Below are 27018 nucleotides of genomic sequence, written 5' to 3' on the forward strand. Positions count from 1 at the left end.
GCGCAGCAGCAAAAATGCCGCGACGCGGCAAAAGCTGACGTGTCACGGGACTTATTCCCGTGACACGGTGCCCATTTTTGTAATTCTGCACAATTTTCTTCCGTGTCACGGGATTTTGCACCGTGTCATGGTGCAATTTCCCGTGTCACGGTGGCCATTCCGTGACACGAGGATATTCCGTGTAATTTCCGCGTACTTTTTACACCGTGACACGACATACTGCACTGTGCCACGGTGGACAATGCCGTGTCACGGCATATCTTCCCGTGTCACGGTGCACATCCCGCGCCACAGGATTGCTCCGTGTTTTCTCCGTGTAATCCCTAAACACGTTTTCACTTCCCGTAACCTAATTATTTCCCGCGTCACTCAGTTTTTTCCCTTGTCACGGGATCTTCCCCCGTCTGAAGGTGCCTGCCACCGTGTCACGGTGCTCTTTGCCGTGACACGGTATTATTTTTTAGGGTTTTTATCTTTTTAGGGTTCCGCGTGTTCCCTCTGCTCATTTTCCCTATAAATAGGACCCCCCTTTCTGCAGTTCGGGGCACCAATAATCATTCTCTCTCACCTTACACCAAAAATCATTTTCTTCTCCCTCTTTAACCTAATTTCTAGCCTCCTTATTCTTCCATAATAATTCCCCTAAGCACTCCAAGGAGTCTATACTTAACCCGAGGTTCCGTCCTTAAACCAAGGCGTGAAAGGTACAAATAACTGAGGGTTTGGACCAAATCAACTCTACTTTTTATTTAATTTAATTTCATTTGCTTTATATTTTTATTGAAGTTACTAACAGTTTATTCATGATGTAGCAATTTAAAGGAACGCGCGGAATGTGAGTAATTAATTATTTTAATTACTCTTATTTTATTTTCTTATTGCTAGTATCATGATTAGGTTATTTTATATTTGATTTGACTCACGTTATTTTTGGTTAAATTGCTTCCAATATTAATGTTTATTCTATTATTTTTATTGATCACCATATTGCATGTTTAAAGGGAATATGTAATAGAAAATCATGCCTAATAAGATAATTTGGACAACTGGTTTAGGCTCCTTTTTAATCTTGTTGTTTAATCAAGTGATCACAATATTTTAAAATTATATGTTGCATTAATATTAAACCAATTTAGCATAATAATAGTTTGGAGAAAATTAAATATTTTGTTTGTATGCCTTTGAGATCGCAGGAATCATTTTTCACTATAAGAATCGAGTAGAGGCCAATACGGGCGAATGTGACTCCATGACTCACTTCGTACCATCATCCCCAATCCTCCTTTCGTGGTTCCGAACCATATGGAGTTAGTAATCTCATGGATTATGAATGGGGTGTAACCTTTACAGGTCAATCGTTGTTGCCTTCGTTGTCCCTTAATCGTGGTTGCCTTTTATGATCCGTGAACGGTTTACAAGTTCCTTAAAAACTTGTTCGTGGCACCCTACTTTATTTGTCCCTAATCGTTGTCCCTAATCGTATATGTCAATTCCCACTTACTAAGAGTGCCAAGCATATTCACAACATGCTCTTAACGTAGGCACACTTCGAACGACGCCTACACCAGGCGACAGAGCGAAGAAGCGACGGCAATGCTTTCCAGCGTGCGATAGTGTAGCAACAAAATACGTGGCCGTCATAAATGATTATGTGGACTTTATGCAGCAATTTTGGGTTCCTTGGTACGCCAGTTAGCCCCTATACGAAATTTTACATGATTAAGTAATTGGCTTGATTAAGATCGCATTAGGTGATCGACCTGATAAAAGATCGTCTCACTTAGCTTAAAGCGCCAAAACATTGGCTCATCGCAAAGGCACTGACATAATGTTTTACAAGAAGCAGAAGGCACCGACATAATGATTAACAAGTAGAAAAAGAGCTAACATACTAACATCGCGGAAATTTCAGCGAATATCACGGCAGCAAATTTCAAGGGAGCTTTGAGGATCGACAAGCGTTGGTCTTCGGTAATTTTCTTCGGAATATTATCATAAAAGTGAAGATGGCTTCAAGCGAAGTGATCTTCGACGGCGTTCCCTAGGATGTGGAAGGTTGTCAAAAGCTGGAGATGACTTCAAGGGAAGTGATCTCCGACGACGTTCCCTGGGATGTGGAAGGTTGTCAATAGCGGCAGATGACTTCAAGCGAAGTGATCTTCGACGACATTCCCAAGGAAATGAAAGGAATAATGTCCTTCGAACAAGTGTATTATTCTTATAGTGGGTCCAAAATTATTAGAAAGCTAATATATTCAATAAGGTCAAGTGATCATAATGCCTGGGTGGAGGCCGTTTCCGATAAGTAATATTAATGCATTATAATTATTACAACTTAATCTTCACTGAACCCTTTGGGTCACACCTAAGGAATCAACGAGTTGAAGCGATGAATTAATTCGGAAGGAATTAATGAGTATACCGAGTAATATTTATTTAGACGTCGGAAATTCGATCTTAGAGCGTCGAAACCGAGCGTCGGAAGTCGAGTCAAAAATAATGAAATACGAGACGTGCAAATAATAATAAATCAACATAACTTCAAATATACCCCTAGCACCGGAGATCCCTGAGTGCTAGGGGCATAATGCATCACATGGTGGCTAGCATGCGCAACAAGCTGAGCATAGGATGGCTGGTGCGTGCTAGCACACCATTGCAAGAAGCCAAGGACCAGCCTCGGCATATAAGAGTAGTGAGCTATAGCAGCCCACACTTAGAGTGCACGACATGCTAGCAGCGGGCAACAGTAACCCACAGTTGGAGTGCGCGGCTTGCTAGCCGCAAGCAGTAGTAGCTCGCATCTCCGTGGTGCGGGTACCTGGGCATGGCGCAGGTACCTGGGCCGTGGGGCAAGTAGCTTGGCCGTGTGCAAGGGAGGAGTAAGTGGGAGCTTTATGAAAGGGAGGACATGTGGCACATGGAGAGGAAGAGAGTGGGGAGCAAGTTTGGTCCCCCCTCTCGGTCCTCACTTGCTCTCTCATGAATAGTGGACACTTGTTGATTTATTACTAGCTTGCTTAAATAATTTTATTTTACCTTTAAAATAAAATATGAAAATCTCACTATCCCACATTGGAGGGAGAGAAAATAATACTCTCATGATTTCCTATAAATACCCAAGTACATTGGAAATGATGCTTGAGTAAGAGTTGGAAAGGGGATCTTAAGTAAGTAAAAACCCTTAAACTCAAGAGTTGGAACAGGTATCACATTTAGTGAAAGCTTTTGAACTCAATTACTCGGGTTTTACCGGTCGGGTCTTGCTAACCCCAAGACATTGGACCTTATCGGTATTCATTGATTGTGGGTGGCTTAAAGTCGGAGGCTTTGTAATTTTGAAGCTAGCTTTCAAGTAAGAGCCTAAGCGGTCGAGCGAAGCACGCTCCAAAGGTTATCGTTTTATCTCAATTTTGTGAATTATTTAATTATGTTTATGGTTTTATTTATTCCGAGTTCGGTATTGTTTTTGGGTTTGTTCCGCGGTGAGTCGGACTCACCAAACCCCAACAACGGTATCGGACCCTCGCTCGTTTATTTTTAAAATCATAATATTTTGGGAAATTCTCTTTGGTAACCACGAATTTTTATCTTTTCTCAGTGGTAAAGTCTGAAACTTTTAATTATCAATGGTAATCACGAATTAATATTATTAAGCAAATGGTAACTTAAGTTAAATATTTATTAATTCTTTAACCATGGTTTAGTTACAAGATTGCACAAAGACACAACTATCCCCAAAAACAACCACATCTCCCTTCCCCTTATTTTCTTCCTTTCTCTTTCCTCTTTCCAACATCAATCAACAGAAGACCAACCATAATCAACAGAAGTAAACGCAACATCAGAGGAACCCTCCCACCTAAGGCTAACCAAAGGAAACCGCCGCTGAACACGACGATGACTTCGATCGAAAAAGTTGATTAACAAGGAGAATAGTAGGACAAAATCATCTTCAACCTTCCTTTTCATTTTTCTGCAAAACCCAAATTTTTGTTTGATTTATTAATTTATGCAGATCTTAATCTTAAAGCTCGAAAAGATAACAGTGGATGATTCGAAAGTTCAGCAACTGAAGTAATTCGTTGATCTCTGCAAATCTTATCCTTCCATTCTCGAGCAGGCGACGACATTGATCCAAAAAGGATCGAAATTGCCAAATTGGGGTTGCTTGATTGTTTGCGAATTGGTGAAGAGTGGTGGCCGAAATTGAATAATGTTAAATAATTGTATAATTAATTTAAATTCAATAATTACGTTAATGGAGGTTTGCTCATTACTCGTTATTGGTTTGGCCGGAATTGGGTTCCCCTATTTCCCCTCTTTCTCTCCCCCTTATTTCTTCGGTGTGCAACATCACAAGGCTGCGGTGGTCGGAGATGGATGTCTCCGGCGGGAGATGTGGCTGAGACGCCATTTCCGTGACGGGGAAAGGGCTGGCGGTTGGCTGTGGCTGTGTGGTTGGGGAGGGGTTTGGATTTTTTTTTTTTGTTTTTAAATAATTTGAAGGGTACTAATGTAAATTTATTGTTACTTAACCAAGATTAACCTTGCTTAATCATTTAAAAATATTTTTTTATTATTAATTTTACCATTTGCTTAGTAATATAAATTCGTGATTACCATTGATAATAAAAAATTTCACACTTTACCACTGAGAAAAAATAAAAATTCATGATTACCAGAGAGAATTTCCCTAATATTTTTCAAAGTGCTTTTATGGCTTAATTTTTCAGGATTTAAGCTGCTAATTAGATTGGTAGCCCGTTTTATCTATTTTAACCTTGTTTTAGAGCTCACTTCAACTCCCGAACCCAGATTGTGACCATAAATAGTGAATTTTGGGTGGAAAAGGCGTTCTGGAGATGGTTTTACCATAGTAGACTCAGTTTTTAGCCAAAAAACGACCATAAATGCACTAATTGAGGGGTTTTTCGTTTTTAAGAAAATTTTTATGTCTTTCTATCCTTGAAAATTAATTGCATATTTATGGTGGTTATGTAATTGGTTCAATACATATTTTATATGCAATTTTAAAACTTATTAGGAATGATCACTTGGTGGTAATTTAATATTTAATCTTTAATTATGTTAAGTGATTGAAACTTTGAGTTACTAAATTCCATGAATTTTTGTTAAACTTTGTTGATTTAATCAGTTTTTAGTTGATTGGAATCATGAAGTTTGTAACTTGTGATAGAAATTTGTTTATATTCATATTGGAAGATATAATTTTTCAAGGATTCACAAGTATTAAAGTTGGAATCTTTATTGAACTTATGTTCATTTTTCCAACTCCTTTTTATTTTGTCAAAAATTCAAGATTAATTTAAATTAATTAAATTTATAGTGAGTAATTGCCCATTAATTTTTTGTTCCACCAAGTTAAACCAATTTTATTAAAGAATGGTTCTAGGAAATAATTTTGGTTACATGCACTTGGATGATTTTATATTTAAGTTAGACTTGTTTAAATTTTCAATGTTGCTCATGAAAATTAGTTCTAAATTTAATTTAGAAATAATAAATTGTCACGCAAAATTTTGGATTCAAATCCCGAGGCTATGGCATGCAAATCGAGGAAAAGCCTCCCTTTGCTTGCCGGGCGGCATAGCAGCATGCATGTTGCAAGCAAGGGGTTGCTCGATGTGTGCGGCCATGTGCGTGGCATGCCCACCCAGCCACAGCAGCAACGCACCAGCACCAGCCATGTGCGTGGCATGCGTGCTGCTGCCGTAGCACAGCTCATGGCTGCTATGGTGCGCTGGTGTGCGAGCATTTTAGTGCGTGTATGTGCTTGGTTTTTTGGTGTAAAGGGGCAAGCAACCGTGGCCTTGTGTCTAGCACCTTGTAACCCGTAGAAAATGTTACTAGGGTTTACCTAGCAAGTGCTACGTGGGGTGGTGAAGGCACGTGCGCCAAGCTGTATAGTGACGAGTTGTTAGACAACCTTGACTTTCATATGACACTTATGTAGTGGGTGAACCACTTGAGTATGGTAGGCTTCGTGTTTGCTTATTTTCCGTTTAATTATTTTATTAATCTAATTTTGTTTTAATTATTTTAATAAATTTTTTAGGCTAGGCCTCGGTTTTAAAGAGCGCCATTTACAAAATTTTATTTTGGCAAATAATTGGGTTTTTTCCGGCTTAACTAATTGGATTAATTAAGATGGATACGGAATTTTGCGGGAACTTCAAATATTTATTGCGCTTATTTACATAATCGGTTAAAACAACTTTGGCTAATTTTAATTAGGCGTATTAATTGGATTAACCACCTAGATTAGTTACTAGTTATTGTGATTTTATGCATCGTTACATGTTTATCGTTGTAAAATGCATGGGTCATTCACAAATAGTGAATGGATGAATGGAATGTATATTATCTCACAGGTTTTATAAAAATGGCAACTAGTGGGGCCCGATTAGGATAGAAAATATGGACTGCGATCCGTGATGTATTTTTGTAAATCTAAATACGGTTTGCGTACCGTTGATTATTTTTGTACCTTTATATTTAGATTAGTCCTAATCGTAGATACTAGTATTGCATAATTATGGTCAAGTCATGAAGATGGAGGTTCTTGGAAGACAAGGCCATGAAGTTGCAAAGGAAGACATTTTGAAGACTTAAAGAATTCAAGGGGTCATGCTAGTTGCCAATATTCATCTAAATGCTTATTCTTTACATATTCATGATTATTTATATATGATTTATATGTTAGATGCGTGTTTAGGATTTCGAATGTGGTGATGATTAATTAAGTTCACTTAAATCAACCAACATAGAAACCCTAAGTCCCTAAATATTGAGTAAAATTTCCATTCCAAAGCAACACTTATCGACCTATTGAGAGCAGTGATGGGCTACGCAGAAGCGAGACATCACTACTACACCCTGGACTCAAAAGGCATACCCGGTATGCAAGTTTGTTTTTGTTGTACTCAATGATATGAGTGATGGAGTCCTAACATGTCGTGGAAAAGTGGATAAATTGTTGAGAGAGCATTGGATGCGATGATTTATTCAAAGAAGAGTTGCTTGGAACCATTAGCAAAGCATTTCTTACCTTGGGAGATAGAGTGCTAAGACAAGCCAAAGTATGCTTAGCCACTCTTTGTTTCCTTGTTTCTTGGAATCGACTTATTTTCACCAAAAGGGGATAATTTTAAGTGTGAATAAGACGTTAAATAAGTTTGAAATATGCATGAATTAAACTCAATCTTATTTAAGTATTATGAATGGTTTTTCATTAAAATTCTTTCAATTGTAGAATAATGTCCTCAGGTAACTTAAACAACCAGTTTTCATTACGCCCAATTCTCGACAAGGCGAAGTTGAGTGGGCCAAATTTTCTTGATTGGCAAAGAAATTTGCGAATTGTTCTCATGCAAGAGCAAAAGTAATATGTCCTTGATGAGGAAATGCCTAATGCTCCTAATGAGGAAGTGACTCAGGCTGCCCTAAACCGATAGCAAATTGCCAATCGGGATGTCAAATGCATCATGTTGGATACAATGTCTCCTAAGCTTCGAAAGACTTTCTTTGAAAAGAAGACAGCTTTTGAGATCATTTCTGAACTGGAGAATACGTTCTAACAGCATACTCGAATGGAAAGATTTAAAACCCACATACAGATCCTTGAGAGAAAGCTTAAGAAAGGAGAGTTAGTCAGCCCACATTTACTAAAAATGATAGGATTATTTGAGAACATGGGAAGGCTTGATGCGGGGTATTTAACCAAGATGGCAATTGACATCATTCTCCACTAGCTGCACAAAAGCTATGATCAGTTTAAGATGAATTATAATATGCACAGCATGGAGAAAACCCTCACTGAGCTTCATGGTATGTTGAAGCAAGCCGAGCAAACGCTCAAGGATGAGGGAAAACATTATATGCTCATGGTGAAAAAGGGTAATCCATTCAAGCGCATGGGCAAATAGAAGAAAGGATTTAAGGGGAAAGGTAAGAAGAACTTTCCTCCTAAGACAAAAGCTATCAAGGACAACAAGGAGAAGAAGGTAGCATCTTCTAAATCTGATTCCGGATGCTTCTATTGTAAGAATAAGAGACATTGGAAGAAAGATTGCCACAAATTCAAGGAAGATTTGAAGAACGAAACCGTTGCTTCTGAATCATGTATATTCGTTATAGACATAAACTTCACTAGCTCAACATCACAGGTATTAGATACCGGATGTGGCACACACCTTTGTTCCAATTCTCAGGGACTAAGGAACGTTAGGAAGCTAGAGAAGGGAGAGGTTGAACTCCAGATCGGAAATGGAGCCAGAATTGCGGCCGTATCCGTTGGAACTCTCAATTTGTCTTTGCCCTCTAGGCTTGTTTTGGAACTTGATAGTTGTTACTATGTTCCCAACATTACCAAAAACATTATTTCAATTTTGGCGTTGGACGCCAAAGGTTTTGAATTTCGAGTAAAAGACAATGAATGTTCATTTTATCTTGATAATGTTTTAAATGGTAGCTCAGATTCTAAAAATGGTCTTTATGTGCTTTCTTCAGAAAAACAAGTTTATAATGTGAATAATACTACTAAAAGAGCTAAGACCATGGAGTCAAATCAAACTTACTTATGGCATTGTCGTCTTGGCCACATTAACATCAAACACATCAAGAAGCTTCTTCAAGAAGGCGTTCATAACTCTTTCAATTTAGAATCTTTTAAGAATTGCAAAGGATGTTTATTAGGCAAGATGATAAAGCAGCCATTCTCCAAGTTGGGAGAAAGAGTAGGTGACTTATTAGGTCTAATACATACCGATGTATGTGGACTAATGAGCTCCGCCACAAGAATTGGACATCGATATTTTATCACTTTCACAGACGACTATATTAGATATGGCTATGTCTACCTAATGTAACACAAATATGAATCGTTTTAAAAGTTCAAAGAATTTTAGAGTGAAGTGGAAAATCAGCTTGGCAAGAAAATCAAAGCCCTTCGATAGGATCGAGGTGGTGAATACTTAAGCAAAGAATTCGATAACCATATGAAAGATCCTGGTATACTTTCAGAACTGGCACCTCCAGGATCTCCATAATGGAACGGAGTATCCGAACGGAGAAATCGAACCTTGTTAGACATGGTACGATCAACCAAAGGTCTTAGTGATCAACCTATCACTTTCTAGGGACATGCACTTTTAACTACGACACTAACTCTGAACCATGCTCCATCGAAAGCTGTAGACAAGACTTCATACGAGTTATGGACGAACAAACCTCCTAGGTTGACTTTTCTAAAGATATGGGGATGTGAAACATATGTCAAAAAAATGATTTCTGATAAACTTCTTCCCAAATCTAATAAGGTTTACATTATGGGGAACCCAAAAGAAACCAAAGGGTATTACTTCTACAACAAATCGGAGAAAAAAGTGTTTGTTGCTCGAGATGGTGTCTTTGTAGAGAAGGAGCACCTTTCAAAAATGACAAGTGGGAGGAAAATCGAACTCGACGAAATTTGTGAGGATGAGCAACAAAATCAAAATGACAGTCAAAGTGCTCAAGCAGCATCTGTTGACGAAGGTCAAAATATGCAAAGCCAAATCGACAATGCAAATGCTTAGTCCATTACCCTACCTAGGTCTCAGAGGCCGAGTTCTCAACCTGATAGATATCTCGGATTGTGTAGACATCTACTTTTGACCTCTGGTCCTGACAGGAAGTGTAATGACGATAAATAAAACCATCTTCGTGTTGGATCAAAGTGAAGAATACTTATGGAGAACTGGTTAAGCCACAAAACACAAAAGACTAGCCCGAATTAAAGATAAAAGCCAAAACAAAGATCCAATTAACTAAACCCGATTATAATTAGGCTTAAGCCCGTGCTTAAAACCCAATAATGACGGATTTAGAAGCGCCTAGGTTAAATTTTAATGCCGCCGCAAAAAAAGTCGCGCGCATCTCAAACAGTCGCGCTGGGTTACCGCGCGCAACTAATTCAGTTTCGCGCGACACCGAGCGCAACCTCAATAGTTGCGCTATGAAAGATTTAGAATTATACCAAAAATATAAAATCAAATCTTACCATAAAGCCGCGCGCAAGACAATTAGTTGCGCTGCCCATAGCAGCACAACCTAATCACTTGCGCTGGGATGCCGCGCGCAACTGATCGAGGTTAGATAGTGTCGTTAGTTCTACTAACCCTAATCAAATTAACAATTTATAATACCTAAACTACCCTAATACGAGTATAGGGGTAAGTAAAGGGTCGAACCCAAAAGGACTAAGTGTATCAATCTATGCTAATTAGACTACTAGGAAAGCTTGTGAGGTAAGAGAGGTTCAATTAAACACTACTAAGAGCAAATAACTAAAACTAGGGAAAGTGGAATCCAATTACATCAATGCATTCAACAACATCAAACAATTAGATGAAAATGACCTCAATTAGGACGATTTACACATTTAACTCACTCTCGCGCAATTAAACATGTTAATAATCCTACTAGACTAATTCACTCTCGTGCAACTAGCCTAGCAAAGATATGGAGGAATTTAGGGTTCTCAAACAACTCACTTTCGCACAATTGATTGAAAACACAATTAAAAGCATAGAATCAATTAGCTAGAAAGATTCTAATCCATAAAAGCATCATCCATACACAATAATCAAGAAACAATTTCATACAAACCACAATCAATCATTAAATTAATTAACATAACCTTCATCCATTTCCCCTAGAACAAAACCTAAACTAACATAATGAACAAAAATATGGAAAACAAGGTAAAATAATAATAAAAGCAAGAATCAACCACTAAACTAATTAATCTACTCAAATAAACAAATAATTAAGCAAAAACAATAATAAATGAAAGCAATAAAGGTGAGAGAAAGTTAGGAAGACTCATTGAATTTATGAGAGGAAAAATCCACAAATTTGCTTCTTCAAAATCCCAAAAACTCCATGAAAAATCCAAGCTTTCTCTCTCTAAACTACTCCTAAGCTAGAGAGAGAAACTCCTAATCTAACCCTAAGAGAGAGAAGCTCTCCTAAACTAACTAAGAAAATAGCATAATAGATCCCCCCCTTTTTTACAAAGAGTCCCGTCTATATATATGTGGCTCCACACAAAAGAAAGAGACTTGGACAACAAGGCGCAAATAAATCGTAAACCCAGTCGTGCGCGCCCGCACATGAGTCCTGTGCGCCCGCACACAATGTGTGTGCGCCCTCTCATCGTAGTGTGCGGCCGCAACTTTGTGGGTACGGGGAAAATAAGCGCGCCCGCACATGAGTCATGCGCGCCCGCGCAAAGGTGTGTGCGCCCGCAAAGAGGTCGCGCATAGGGTCGCGCAAACTCTCTGGTTTTGCTCTGTTTCTTCAGTCTGGCTGTGCGGGTTCTGACAGGGCTGCGCGCCCGCACAGCCTCACATGTGCGCCCGCGCATAAGACGCACAACACCCCGCGCACAACAGATAACTTGGCTTCTTGATATCCTCTTTCTTTCGGCGCATAATTCCTACAAAACCAAAGCATGGAGATCAAAATAAAAACAAAGAAGATAAATTAAATAAATTAAGAAAATAAGCTAAAAACTATTAAAAACCACTTAAATACTCGAAATCAAGATAAAAGACAAGAATAAGTAAATAAAGAAATAAAGGACAAAAAGGGTTAAATTATTGGAAAAATAAGCTGAAAAACGACTCAATAAACACCCTAAAAAGTGGCATAAAAGTCACTTATCAAACTCCCCCAAGCTTACCTTTTGCTCGTCCTCGAGCAAATTGACATGAAACACGGGAGAAGGAGAATGATTTATTCAAGCAAAGCTAGAACACTAAAAGAGACAAGAATGTACACTAACTCACTTTCGTAGGAATCACGGTCACTTTTAGCAACTAATGACAAGCCCTTTAAACCCCTAGATCGCCCTAGAGGACGAGTGTGCTCTCGTGAGGGTGTCCTAAGAGTTTAACCCACAACTCTAAATAAAAACCAAGGCACGGCAATAAAAAAAAGGAAAAGAAAAAGAAACATAAAAAAAAGAAAGAAAACACAATTTCATATTTGGACAAGAGATAGGAACAAACACCAATGAATGCGAACCTTTCTAAATAGACAAATGTATGCACGTTCTAAGATGTCAATGGTTGATTGAAACATAACATATGCTAAGCATAGAGAACTAATGAGGACTCAATCCACCCTAGCCCCAACCAATCGGGCCGCGTTCTCTCCACTAGCTTCAAATCAACCCTTAAGCTAGCTTCTCATGATTCCACGAAGGAACCGGAAAAAGATAAAGAAATGAAAAACTTTGAGAAGGTAATCCCGACATCTCAACTATGCATACTCTCTCCATAGGTTTGAGATCTATCTCCCTCCACCGTTCTTTGACCTAACCCCACTAAAGTCTAAGGGACTTTTATTAGGTTGTAACGTAAGGCTAAGGGTTAAGGCGGGGTAAAATTTTGAAAATTTTGGTGATATTTCCTAAGTGAAGCAAAAGAGTGGCCTACTCTCAAAAACAAACTCAAGAATTCACAAAATATCAAACAAAAATACCAATAATGCCATCTCCCCCAAGCTTACTCAACACTAACACACAATATATACAAAAAGATGGAACGCTCCCCCCCCAAGCTTGAACGAAGCATTGTCCTCAATGCTTAAACTAGGGTAGAAAACGAAACCAAACTAAAAAATATTTGTGTTTTTTTTTTTTTTTTTTTTTTTTTTTTTTTAGCTCTTATTTGATGTCCTCGCCTTTTTTTTTAACTATGGACGGCTTTTTCTTGAAACTTCCTTTGATTTTCTTGAATTGCATCTTTCTTCTCAAACTTTTCTTCCATTTTCTTTTCAAGCTCAACTTTCAATACCGTACTTAAACCAATTCACAAAGTTTTCTTGCTCATGAACAACACTCTCAAAACTCAAACCTCACATGCCTATGCTTCACTAACTAAAAGGGTTGGTAAACATAGGCCATTGGGTTTGTAATGCGGTTTAAACAAGAGCGGGAAACATTAGGCTCAAATTGGTTAATAAGTAGGTTGATGCAAAATAGAAAATCAAATTTGTAACAAAATAAAAAGAAGATAAAGAAAAATGAGAAAAGGTGCCATTTTCCTCCCCTAGAGTGGCTCGGTCACGATCTTGGGAGCTAGAGGTCAAAACAAGGATTAAGACATGCATAGTCAAGGATCCTAAATAGCCGCTCAACAAGGTGATGAAGGCTAGAACAAATGAAGCTCACAAGGGATTATAACCAAACAAATACCAACCAAGGGTTTCAAATCCACTATAGAGAGCAACTCCATCTTACCACATTCCCGTGAACTAAGGCTTCATGGACCCCTAAAAGTTCTTAAACCGGCTACCTTAGCATATAGTATCCTAGAGTCAACCAATGACACTCTCAAACCGTGCATACATTTACCACTTAGGAAGAAAAACATTCAAGGATTCAAGTCCCAAAACAAAATGTCCAATATAAGAACAAACAAAAAACATTTTGCCAAAATTACCTTGAAAGTACACAAAAATCTTTTTAGAATTTTCAAAATATAAGAAAAGACATGAAAATGCATATACTCAAGTGCATGGCATAAACGAATCAACATCCCACCAAACATGATAGGATACCCTCCCCCAAGCTTGAATGAGACAATATACTCAAACATAAACCAAATAATCCATGGGAGGGGAAAAGAAAGAAATCAATCCAACAAACCAACACAAGTCCAACGAGTCACCAACCATTAGAGAAAGATCTAGGAAAGATATTACCGGATATTGGTGGGTGTAATTACCCGCAAATGAACCAATTTAACCTTTCAAAGCCGATTTCCTCTTGAATTGAATCTCGATTTCCTTATGCTAGCAAAAATAGGCGTCAAACTTCCTTGGTTCTTGATCCAAACCAATGCATAAGAGTATATCAAGCCATGTACCTAGCAAAAGGCACACAAACATTTCCATGAGAGAAAATCTAATCTAAAAAGGAAAGAAAATGAAAGCAATAAAAACCTCGGGTTACTTCCCGAGAAAGGCTTGTTTAACGTCCAAGCGAGACCGCTCTAGTAAATAAAATTGCAACGAACGCAAGAGCTTATCAAATGCACTACTACACATCTCATATGATAACAAGTAGGCAAATGACGGGAGGAGGACGTGCAATAAGATTATTGCACGTAAATGAGGAGGAAGATGCCAAAAGAAAGAAGAAAAATCAAAAGAAAAATCAAGAAAAGAAGAAGAAAAATAAGGAAGAGAATAAAAAGGCAAAACCTCCTCAAAATCTTTTTGGGTGGCATAATCACCCATTTCCTCAATGATGGGAGGATGAGAAGGAAAAGTCTCATCAAACAAGAGAGGGTCCTCAATAGGCTTTAAGACAAAAGAGGGGAGGAACATAGGATAGTAGGGGATGTGGTCAAATTTCCTTGAGAAAGGGACATGAGGAAGGGGAGGAGAAACAATGGTCTCACAAAGCCTCACATCATCAACGAGGGCATGAAAATCAATCATAGAATCCTCAAAAGAACACTCATGACTCACATCTCCCTCAAACAAAAACTCTCCAATAGAAACAACCTCATCCTCCTCTCTATCACAACGATGAACAACAACTCCCTCAAGATCCTCAAAGCCTAGAGTCTCTAAACCATGCATGAAAGGATAAAGGTTTCTCTCAAATTCATCCCTTTCCCATGAAGCAATGCCAATGAACTCTTTCAAGAGGCTATAATGATTTGTTACACCTTCAATGAACACACTAGTTATAACCTCAAATGAGTCCAAAGACTCATGGATAGAAGGGTCACAAACATGCAAGGTAGACTCATCAAGATGGGGAAGGGGGTTGGAAACCTCAAAATTGATATTTTCTTCATTAAAAACTCTTCCACCATCACTCAAGGGACTTTCAATCTCTCTTGATTGCTCAAACTCATCATCATCATCCTCATGAAATCCCTCATTCAAAATTGAAGATGGCTCACTCACATGCTCACCAAGGGAAGCTCTCAAAGGTGGTAAATAAGGGGAAGGATGGCATTCAAGCTCAAATGGGGAATGAAAAGGATCAAAATCCTCAAAAATCCCTTCATCACAAGAAAATCTCCCCTCAACTTCACACCCTTGGCCCACATCATTCTCAAAAAGACTCTCACACTCCAAATGAGGTGCCTCACATCCATTTACATCAACCAAAGCACTCATCACTTGGGCAAGCCTTACTTCTCTCAATTTTTGTTCCTCTTGAAGCTCTTGGAGTTGTTGGGTGAGATATTGCATTTGAGAAAGAATTTGGGCTTCAATGTTATTGGGTTGAGGTTCATGATCAAATTCAAATCGCACATCATCAAAATTAGCACAAACCTCATCAAAATGAGCATAAGGGGGAAAGGTGTCAATTTGCATACTTGGATTATCACTAGGCACATAAGAAGTATCAAGAGAATTCATGCAAAAATTAAAAGAATCTTGGCATTGAGAATCAAAGTAAGAAACATGAGATTCTCTATCTAAAGAATCCTTAGCAAGCCATGTGAAGAAATCCCACGCATCATGCATAGACAAATGACAAAATCTACCATTATTCATGTCCTCAACCATTCCCCTAGTATACTCATTCATGCCCCAATAAGCTATATCACAAGCATCATTAAGAGAACACCCATGGTAACTAAGAAAACCATCTAGTCTTTCAAAGTAAGCATAGAAGGGTTCACCATCAAATTGAGGAAAAGATAAGCATGCCATTTTTATACAAATATCAAACAAAGAAAAGCAAACACAAATCAAATTATATACAAGAACCTAGCTAATCTAATCAACACAAACTAATGAACGCCTTAGTCCCCGGCAACGGCGCCAAAATTTGATCGAAGGTTAGAATAGTGTCGTTAGTTCTACTAACCCTAATCAAATTAACAATTTATAATACCTAAACTACCCTAATACGAGTATAGGGGTAAGTAAAGGGTCGAACCCAAAAGGACTAAGTGTATCAATCTATGCTAATTAGACTACTAGGAAAGCTTGTGAGGTAAGAGAGGTTCAATTAAACACTACTAAGAGCAAATAACTAAAACTAGGGAAAGTGGAATCCAATTACATCAATGCATTCAACAACATCAAACAATTAGATGAAAATGACCTCAATTAGGACGATTTACACATTTAACTCACTCTCGCGCAATTAAACATGTTAATAATCCTACTAGACTAATTCACTCTCGTGCAACTAGCCTAGCAAAGATATGGAGGAATTTAGGGTTCTCAAACAACTCACTTTCGCACAATTGATTGAAAACACAATTAAAAGCATAGAATCAATTAGCTAGAAAGATTCTAATCCATAAAAGCATCATCCATACACAATAATCAAGAAACAATTTCATACTAACCACAATCAATCATTAAATTAATTAACATAACCTTCATCCATTTCCCTAGAACAAAACCTAAACTAACATAATGAACAAAAATATGGAAAACAAGGTAAAATAATAATAAAAGCAAGAATCAACCACTAAACTAATTAATCTACTCAAATAAACAAATAATTAAGCAAAAACAATAATAAATGAAAGCAATAAAGGTGAGAGAAAGTTAGGAAGACTCATTGAATTTATGAGAGGAAAAATCCACAAATTTGCTTCTTCAAAATCCCAAAAACTCCATGAAAAATCCAAGCTTTCTCTCTCTAAACTACTCCTAAGCTAGAGAGAGAAACTCCTAATCTAACCCTAAGAGAGAGAAGCTCTCCTAAACTAACTAAGAAAATAGCATAATAGATCCCCCCTTTTTTACAAAGAGTCCCGTCTATATATATGTGGCTCCACACAAAAGAAAGAGACTTGGACAACAAGGCGCAAATAAATCGTAAACCCAGTCGTGCGCGCCCGCACATGAGTCCTGTGCGCCCGCACACAATGTGTGTGCGCCCTCTCATCGTAGTGTGCGGCCGCAACTTTGTGGGTACGGGGAAAATAAGCGCGCCCGCACATGAGTCATGCGCGCCCGCGCAAAGGTGTGTGCGCCCGCACAGAGGTCGCGCATAGGGTCGCGCAAACTCTCTGGTTTTGCTCTGTTTCTTCAGTCTGGCTGTGCGGGTTCTGACAGGGCTGCGCGCCCGCACAGCCTCACATGTGCGCCCGCGCATAAGACGCACAGCACCCCGCGCACAACAGATAACTTGGCTTCTTGATATCCTCTTTCTTTCGGCGCATAATTCCTACAAAACCAAAGCATGGAGATCAAAATAAAAACAAAGAAGATAAATTAAATAAATTAAGAAAATAAGCTAAAAACTATTAAAAACCACTTAAATACTCGAAATCAAGATAAAAGACAAGAATAAGTAAATAAAGAAATAAAGGACAAAAAGGGTTAAATTATTGGAAAAATAAGCCGAAAAACGACTCAATAAACACCCTAAAAAGTGGCATAAAAGTCACTTATCAGCAACTTACCCTGTTGCGCGCGACACCTGCAGCAGCAGAATGCTCGTAACCCAAAACATAATAATTTCCTATAAATAAGAGCTTAAACCAAGGCATAGAAAGACAAAAAAAATAACCTAAAACTCTGGCAAAAGACTTGTGAACTGGTGCCACCTAGCCCCTCTTGTCGTAAACACTCACCGCTTTTGATATTTTGTTACTACGGTGGAGGTTCCCCAACAAGGAGTCCATAAGTATTCTAAATGGAGATCTAGCAAAGAGAAGTGGTATATTCCCGAGAACTTAGTTAAATTACATTTATTTTCATGTTTGAAAGAACCCTAATTAATTAATTAGTGTTGTTTGATCACGTTTAAAATAATTAATTAATCAATTCCACATAGTATCTTGCGTTAAATAAAGATTAGAATTGAATTAAATAATTGTTGGTTGATCACTTAGGCCAAGGCAAATATTAATTATTTTCTTGTCCTTTTCACGAATTTGATTAAATAAAGAATAATGAAATTACGATGTAATTCCTACGTGAATTAGTATGTGTAAATAAAATCAACTAACATGGTTTTAGGTATCGCGTTGCATATATTGTTTGGTGATGAAATTGTAAAAAAGGAAGAGCTAGTAGAGGCCGCATTAGGGCTAGGATAACGATTCCCCTCTAAAGGGAACGTTATGTTAGTACCCTCGCTCCTGAACTCATTTCTGGTTTATAGACAAATTTAGGCATGGGTAAACTTCTGATTTGTGCCAATTAATCCATGAACTCCACATGTAAGAAAGGTATGAACGAGGTTTATGAGTTTTTCTAAAACTCATTGGCGACACCCTTTTTTTTCTTACAAAAAAACGTAATGATATAATCAATTCTAATTCAAGGTCCCCCAAACAGTCATGAATTCAAATCCTACTACACCTTAACAAGTGTAATGTCCTAGGCTTTTAAAAGGCCATGTGCATTTAAGGAGAGGACCCCTTACGATGGGAACCCTCTCCTTACAGTGGTGACTCCACTGGGACTTAGAGGTTACATGATTAGTTCCTAGTTATGATCCAAGGTTTCCAATTCTAGGTTGCCTATGGGTTGTAACGAGAATTAACTTGGATAATCTCTAGTTAGAGAGCAAGACTTTCGCGCATAATATCTTCCTATGGCACGAAAGTAAAAACCAAACAAGCAACATTGCATCATGCATAAGCATAGCACACTTAAACAATTGGAGATTGGCTCATTGACTGGGAGTCGCCAATACTAGGCTTCTATCTCGAAATCAACAACAAACATCCCACCCATATCGCCAACAAAATGTTGGGAGGGCGATGCCATGAATCAACACGTTGAGTGATTGATTTGTGCGTCGATTCTTAAGAAATGGTACCTTTGGACACCCAAGCCTTTTTTGACATTAGAATGGCATTGCGTGAATCTTGACTAATGGCATGCTTATGTGATTATGTGACTATATGCAACGTGTTAGGATAGTGTTCTTTTTTTTTGTTTTTAGTTTGGTCTAGGTTCCCAATTAAGAAGTTGTCTCTTCGTGATTTAGAGTCATATTCACGTGGCGCGTGCAACTCAGTGATTTGCACGACCCCTCCCAGTGCAAGAGATTCCGTTGCACGAGATAGCCGCGCGTAACTGAGTTACTTGCGCGCGCCCACTGAACGAGTCAATTTTGATTTCTCAAAAAACAAATTGACTCGTCTGAACAATATCTTCATTGAAGAATTGTTAAGGGTGATGTTATCCATTTGAATATATTTTGCGTCTTTTCTTTTTTTTTCTCCCTTTTTAAACAAGTGTATCGATTTACTTATCCTTTCGTACTCTTTTAGGGCCGGTTTCCAAGCTTGGGAAAGAAGACTCCCGGGCACTCGCATTTTACGTTTACCACCCAAAGATCAACCCCTTTCAAACCGCTTTTCTTCGACAACTAATCCTAGTCCAACAACAATGCCAACCATCAAAGAAATTTAAAAAGAGATTCTTCGTTCGAGAGAGGAAAAGGCTTAAGAGGCCGAGGAGAGAAAATTTAATAAAATGGGAAAGGCTGAAAAAAAAATGTTGAAACCTTAGTCTTGCAAGAAAAGATGGAACAATTATCCATTAAAGAAAACTCGTTGGAAAAGCTAGTTCTTCGTTTTACAGTGGGGAACAAGTACTTTGACGCAGAAAAGTTTGCTCCTCCCACAGAAATTGCTTTACCGGAAAAGTTCGTAGCTACGGACTTGCCAATTTTTAAGGTGACCAATAATCCACAAAATCATTTAATGTGATTTACAGGCACTATGGCATTAAAGGGAGTTGATCCTAAGCTTTATGCTTTGACTTTCCCTTTATCCCTAGACCCAACCACGAGAGAGTAATACTATGGGCTAGATCCAAAATTCAAGGCAATATAGGAAGATGTAGTTTCGGCTTTCATTACCCAATATGAGAGTAACGTAGAGTTTAAGTCAACTTTACGTGAACTTAAGATGCTTAAGCAAGGCAACAATGAAAATTTCCTTGCTTTCTATGGTAGATGGTGAGAAAAGGCGGCCCACCTTGCCCAAAGGCTGCCTGAACTCGAGTTAGTACAAAATTTCATTGACAACTTTCATGAAAAGTACAACAAACATTTATGTTACCTTGGTTTAGACACTTTTCATAAGGTGTATTCTGTGGCTACTAGGATTGAAGATGATCTTGCTAATGAAAAAGCAAACAAACCTCAACATCTTCATCAACCTAAGAATAACTACAAGAAAGGGAACTATAATGCATCATCCTTTATTGACGTATTTGCGACCACCACGCAATACAATAACACAAACCGATATGATGATCCTAGAAAAAGATGGACAAAAGAAAGAAAATTTACTCCATTTCCTGTAAGCTATAAAGAATTGTTAGAAAAATTTAATGAAAAAGGCTTACTTACGCCAATAGGGCCGACACCACCCACTCCACCAGAAAGAAGATTTCCTCAATGGGATGGTAATCATTATTGTTCTTATCATAGAGGCGTTAGACATGATACTGAACGTTGTTATGTCTTAAAACGCAAAATACAAGATTTAGTAGACGATGGGAGAATTCCCAGGCCTAAACCTAACAATAATGTATCCCCCTTTGGGCTTTTTCACATCGATGAGGAACATATGGGAAGTGATATGTTCAATCCTTTGGACTATATCACACCTAAAGGAGAACCTTTATTTACAATACTCATAGGGGAAACTAATGAAGTATGTGGACTATGGGACGACGACTTTCCAGACTTATATGTCTCTAAGTATGCCGCCGTCCCACCTCCATCTTGTTTACAAGATGAAACAAATGGAGCACTTGATTGGGATCATTTCTTGGGGAAGTTGCAAGATTTTTCGAATCTCTCCTTAGATGAACAATGGCATCAAGCACAACACATGGAACATCTTGAAATGGAGCCACATCTAAATCCTCTAGAAGAAAGTTGGTTTGTGAGTCCCACAACTAACCCAAACGAGATGGATCATTTAACTCGTTCTAGGCGAGTCTACCAAGCACCACCACCAAATGGATCTTCGACCACACAAAATCAAACTCAAGGTCAGTTACAAAATCCAACACCACCTCCACTTGAGGTGGAAGATCCATTGGTCAAACAACTTTGCCAATCCAAGACGAATGTTAGCATTTGGGAACTTCTAGTACTTCTGAAGAACATAGGAATTCTCTCATGAACACTCTAATGGCTTTGTCTGTAAGCGCAGACACAACCCCTGAGGATCTCGTTAGCTTGCTTACTAGCGAGAAATCTGACAAATCAATCATTTTCACTAATGATGATTTACCTTCAAAAGTCACTACCCACAACAATGCATTATACGTAACCTTGGGGTGAAAGGGTACAATATCCCTCTAACTTTGGTAGATAATGGGTCAGCTGTAAACGTATGCCCATTACGAACTGCAAAATACTTAGGCCTTAATCCAGAAAAAGATTTTCAATCAACAACACAAAGCAGGGCCTATGACAATTCGAGAAGATCAGTGTGTGGAACTGTTAAGCTACCAATTACCACATGACAAATTCAAAAGATGGTTGAATTCCATGTTATGGAAATAAAACCTACATTCAACCTTTTACTTTGACGTCTGAGCTTAGTGCAATACCATCCTTACTTCATTAAATGATTAGGTTTTACTATCAACGGCTTCCTATGACTATACATGCTTCGCCACTCAAATAAGCAATAAATGATCAATCACACTTAGAAATAAACCATGATAATGATTAAGAGGGCATGTGGGGATTCGCCGCAGAGTAAATCTGCACAATTGAAATGGAAGAAGACTTTGAAGGACCATTCAAGCTTGATCTATATTCCACTCGGATAGTGTAGGGAATATTTCAAGCGTTAACCCCTAGCTTCAACCCCACCGCGATCATACACTAAAGTACGGTGGTGTCCAAAGGGAAAGAAGATACATCAAAAGAGTCGCCAACAAGTTTCTTAGGAACTTGTAAACCGTTCACGAGGTGAAGGTTACACCCCTTAACGATCCAAGAGATCGTCAACTCCATAAGATCTTGAACCAAATAGGGTTCGGGGATGAAGGTACAACCTAAAAGAGATTGCACCTGCCCTAATAATAGGCCTCTACTTTATTCTGATCGTATTCATTTGTGCATTCTGACTAACATGCAATCAATAGGTTTACCCTAAACCTGTTTTTCTCTGTTGGTTGAATTTAATGCACAAATAAACTATTATTGGGGATCACTTGAATTATATTCAAATTAACCCTAAACAAGATTATTAGTTATCTTATTAAGCGTGATTACAAGTACCAATTCCCTTTAAACATGCATAAAAGACGTGATCAAGCAATAAATAATAAAAATCAAGCAACATAATAATAATCATAAAAATAAAAATAATCATAAAAATAATCATAATAATGTTAAAGCATAATAATAGCAAGATCCTAGGCATGATACTAAGAAGATTAATAACAAACCCTAGCATGTCACTAAACAATTAAGATCAAAGCTTTAACCCTAACATGATACTAACAATCATAAATATTAGGAAGAACATAAAAGGCAACATACTTGTAATCATACTTGATATTAAAGATACCCTAGACATGACCAATGCTAAGTCTAGTGATTTCTTCTTGAGTTACACCTTGATTAGTGAGTAGATTAGTTGTTAGGGAGAAGGGGAAGCATGCTTGATTGATAATTTGTGCTAGTTGATGATCTTTTATTGATTAAATTGTTGCAATTAAATTGGTTGACATAGTTTTGCATGTGATTAATTAGATTAGGAAAGATCACCTATAAGATTAATCTAGATTGCATTGCATTTCTTAATGACACGACCAATCAATTTGAGAATTGCTTTAATGGATTGAGTTTGATTGTAAATTTCCTTGATTAGCCATTCATAGTGACCCCTAGTTTGGCCTCTAGGAGATATCTCTTGAACTCTCTTGATTGCTACTATTGTTTATCCTTTGCAATGCTTGAATCAATCGAAGAAATTGTCGATTAGCATGATTATTGAATTAGCATGTGGAACCAATATCCCTAGCATTTAGCTTTTTGAATTACTTGATTTGTCTAATTTTGCTATCATAACACCAATCATTTTCTCCCTTCAATCTCCGAAATAGCTTGATTTAGGCTAAAGATAACACCAACTAACTCCTTTGGGTTCGACCCTATACTTACCTATACTTGTTTTAGGTTTGTTTAGGATTTTATAAATAGTGTTTGATTTTGGGATAGGATATAAACGACTAGTTTATTCCTCTATCAACTAACAATCATAAATATTAGGAAGAACATAAAAGGCATCATAATTTTAATCATACTTGATATTAAAGTTACCCTAGACATGATACTAGAAATTTATTGTTGTCACCCTAAATATCAAATTAAGAAAAACATTATAACATGATACTAGGAATCAAAATAACAATCTAAGCATGATTTCTATATCATAATATCAATTAAACCATTAAAGTACCTACTTGGATGCCTCGTACCTCTTTCTAATAACAAAATGCACACATTAGTAACTTCAGGGAAAATAATAAACAAAACAATTAAATTAAATAATTGAAAGAGAGATTTGGGACCAAACCCTTCAGAAATTAAACCTTTCACGCCTAGGGCGAAGGAAACTTCGAATATGGCTAGGTGTTTCAAAGTCTTGCGAATACGGAATTTAGTATTCGAGAGAAGGATAGTTTAGAAAAGAGAGAGAGAGAATAATCAAGAAAATCTTTATGAGAGTTGGTGAGAATTAGGTGAAAATTGATGAATTAAAATGGAATTTTTACGAGATTATTTATAAAGAAAATCAACCTAAAAGAGAAAATATAAAAACAGAGTTCTGACGCAAATAAAATGCTAGCGCCAGGCGCCAAGCGTAGCGCCAGGCGCTACAGTTGGCATTTGGCGCTGATTTAGAAATTCACGCGTTTTCTTAAAATCAGATAGAAATTGCCGTACAGGAGGATAAAATCGTATTTTCCTCCAAATTAAAATGTTCTTTAATTCTAATTAAAACTCTAAAAAGTCAACAAAAGTCAATTTATCAATGCTAATTGAATTAGGAATGAAAAGAACCTTCTTGAAGAATCTAGAAGACTAAAACAATTCCTAATTGCATTAGGAATGATAAATCCATATTGGACCCTCCTCTAGATCATTGGGCCGCATATGAGGCTTAAACCGGGTCCAGTTCAGTAAATTGACCATAACTTCCTCAATATTTATCGGAATTAGGCTTATAATATATCGTTGGAAAGCTCTTGTCGAGCCCCGTCCAACTACACTACAATTGGACCCATATCATGGACCAACCAAACTAGATTGGCTGTTTTCTTAAAATAAGTTTTCAAAAACAAAGAGAAGAAAAAAGAAATTAAAACTATCCGCAACACTAGACTTTCCACACTTTAAATTCATTCGATTATGATTCGACGCGAAAGGTACTCATCACTGGGTTTGGTTTTGGGGAGACACAAATGGGTGTCTACAGAAGCCCCCGGATTTGTTCTAAAGACTCAAGGTGAAAATTCCTATTCACAATCTTCTTCTAGGACCAATTTGGGAGAAATAATTGAAAATCAAACCAATTTGTTGAACACATATATGGCCGTTAGTGACAAGAAGTTCAATGAAACGATGACCCACAACAAAATGCTTGAAAACCAAATTTCTCAACTTGCTAGTGCTTTGAAAGACCAAGCAAGCCCTTCTTCTTTACCCTCCCAAGGACTAGATCCCAAGAAACCCGGGAATGCTATTGTTACAAGGAGTGGTAAGGTTCTTGAGGAGAGATTGCCTAGGAGGAGTGATAACAAGGAGGTCCTCAAGGAAGTTTTGGTTGAGAATGAGGGAAGTAGAGCATCTTTAGATGAGGTTGTGGTTGAGACACCAAGAGAGGTGAGAGTAGAGAAAGAGATTGTGAAACCCAAGCTCTCTTATCCCCAAAAATTTATGAGACACAAATTGGGTGAGCAATTTGGGAGGTTTATTGATATACTCAAACAACTTCACCTTTCTCTACCTTTCACCGATGTGATCAACCAAATGCCTAATTATGCCGAATTCCTCAAAAATATTTTGAGCGGAAAGAGGACTTGTGATGTTGTGGAGACAATCAATTTGACTAAAAATTGTAGTGCGATCATCATGAACAAAATGCCACCCAAGTTGAAAGACCCCGGAAACTTTTCCATCCCTTGTGCTATTAACAAGATGCAATTTGATAATGCCTTATGTGACTTAGGAGCTAGTGTAATCTTAATGCCATATTCGGTTTATCAAAGACTTGATCTAGGCGAACTCTTACCTTCTAACATTACCTTACAACTAGCCGATAGGTCAATCAAGTTTCCAAAAGGTAAAGTGGAAGATGTTCCATTGAGGGTTGGGAAGTTTGTTTTCCCGGTGGATTTTGTTGTTTTAGAAATGGATGAAGATGCTACCATTCAAATTATTCTAGGTAGACCCTTTCTTGCTACCTCGGGTGCTATAATAGATGTAAAGTGTGCAAAGATTTCCCTTAAGGTAGGAGATGAGGTCATAGAATTCGATTTAAATGAAAGCATGAAATATCCAAGTTCTTCTCTTGAAAATTGCATGATGATTGACTCTCTTGATCATGTTGCGTCTTCCATGCATGAGCACTTGCTCACCTCTAACGATGCTCTTGAGAATGTTTTTTTGAACAAAGACAAGCTAGGTGTACCATGCAAGGAGGTAGCATTGTATGAGGAATTGCTTAATGGAAGCATGGAGGAAGTGGATGAACAATTGTGCTTAAAGATCTCAAGCCATGAAGCTTTGCAAGAGGCCGCAACAAAAGAAGGTAAAGGTGTGCCTATGGTAGAGCTCAAACCTCTACCATCACACCTTAGGTACGAATTCTTAGGCCCAAATTCCACTTACCCTGTAATTGTTAGTGCATCCTTGAGCGAGATCCAAGCTCAAGCGTTATGTTGTGTCTTGAGAAAGCACCAAGGTGCTTTGGGCTATACTATCGATGATCTTAAAGGTATAAGCCCCGCTTTGTGTACGCACCACATAACGCTTGAGGAAGGCACCCTTCCTTCTATTGAACGACAAAGAAAGCTACACCCTTAAATGGGAGAGGTGGTGAAAAAAGAGATCACCAAGCTCTTGGATGCGGGAATCATATTCCCCATCTCAAGCTCTAGGTGGGTTTCTCCCGTTCCTGTCGCTCCTAAGAAAGAGGGTATGACCGTAGTCAAGAATGAGAGTGGTGAGATCATTCCAACTAAAACGGTCACCGGTTGGAGGATGATTATAGACTATAGACGTCTAAATACATCCACCAAAAAGGATCACTTTCCCCTTCCATTCATTGATCAAATGTTAGAATGACTAACAAGGCACAAGTTCTATTTCTTCCTTGATGGCTATTCGGGATTTTTCCAAATTCCAATCCACCCCGAAGATTAAGAGAAGACAACATTTACATGCCATTATGGGACTTTTGCCTATAGGAGAATGCCCTTTGGCTTTTGTAATGCCCCCACAACTTTCCAAAGACGCATGATGAGCATTTTTGGAGACATGTTAGAGGAAGAAATGGAAGTGTTTATGGATGATTTCTCCGTAGGTGGGGTTTCATTTGAAGAGTGCCTAGTTAATCTTGAGAAATGGCTCGGTGTGTAAAGGTTAATCTTGTCTTGAATTGGGAGAAATGCCATTTCATGGTGGAGGAAGGGATAGTGCTTGGGCATAACATCTCTCATAAAGGAATAGAGGTGGATAAGGCAAAAATTGAGGTTATTGAGAAGCTTCCACCTCCGGTGAATGTCAAGGGGGTGAGATTATTTTTGGGTCATGCGGGTTTCTATAGAAGATTCATCAAGGATTTCTCACTCATTGCCATGCCCCTTAATGATCTTCTTCAAAAAGATGTTGAGTTCGTTTTTGATGATAAATGCTTGGAAGCATTTAATAGATTGAAGAAGGCCCTAATCTCTACCCCCATTGTTCAAGCCCCAAGATGGGATCTACCCTTTGAATCGATGTGTGATGCT

Source organism: Chenopodium album, chromosome 8 (assembly GCF_948465745.1).
Source record: "Chenopodium album chromosome 8, dcCheAlbu1.1, whole genome shotgun sequence".
NCBI lineage: Eukaryota > Viridiplantae > Streptophyta > Magnoliopsida > Caryophyllales > Amaranthaceae > Chenopodium > Chenopodium album.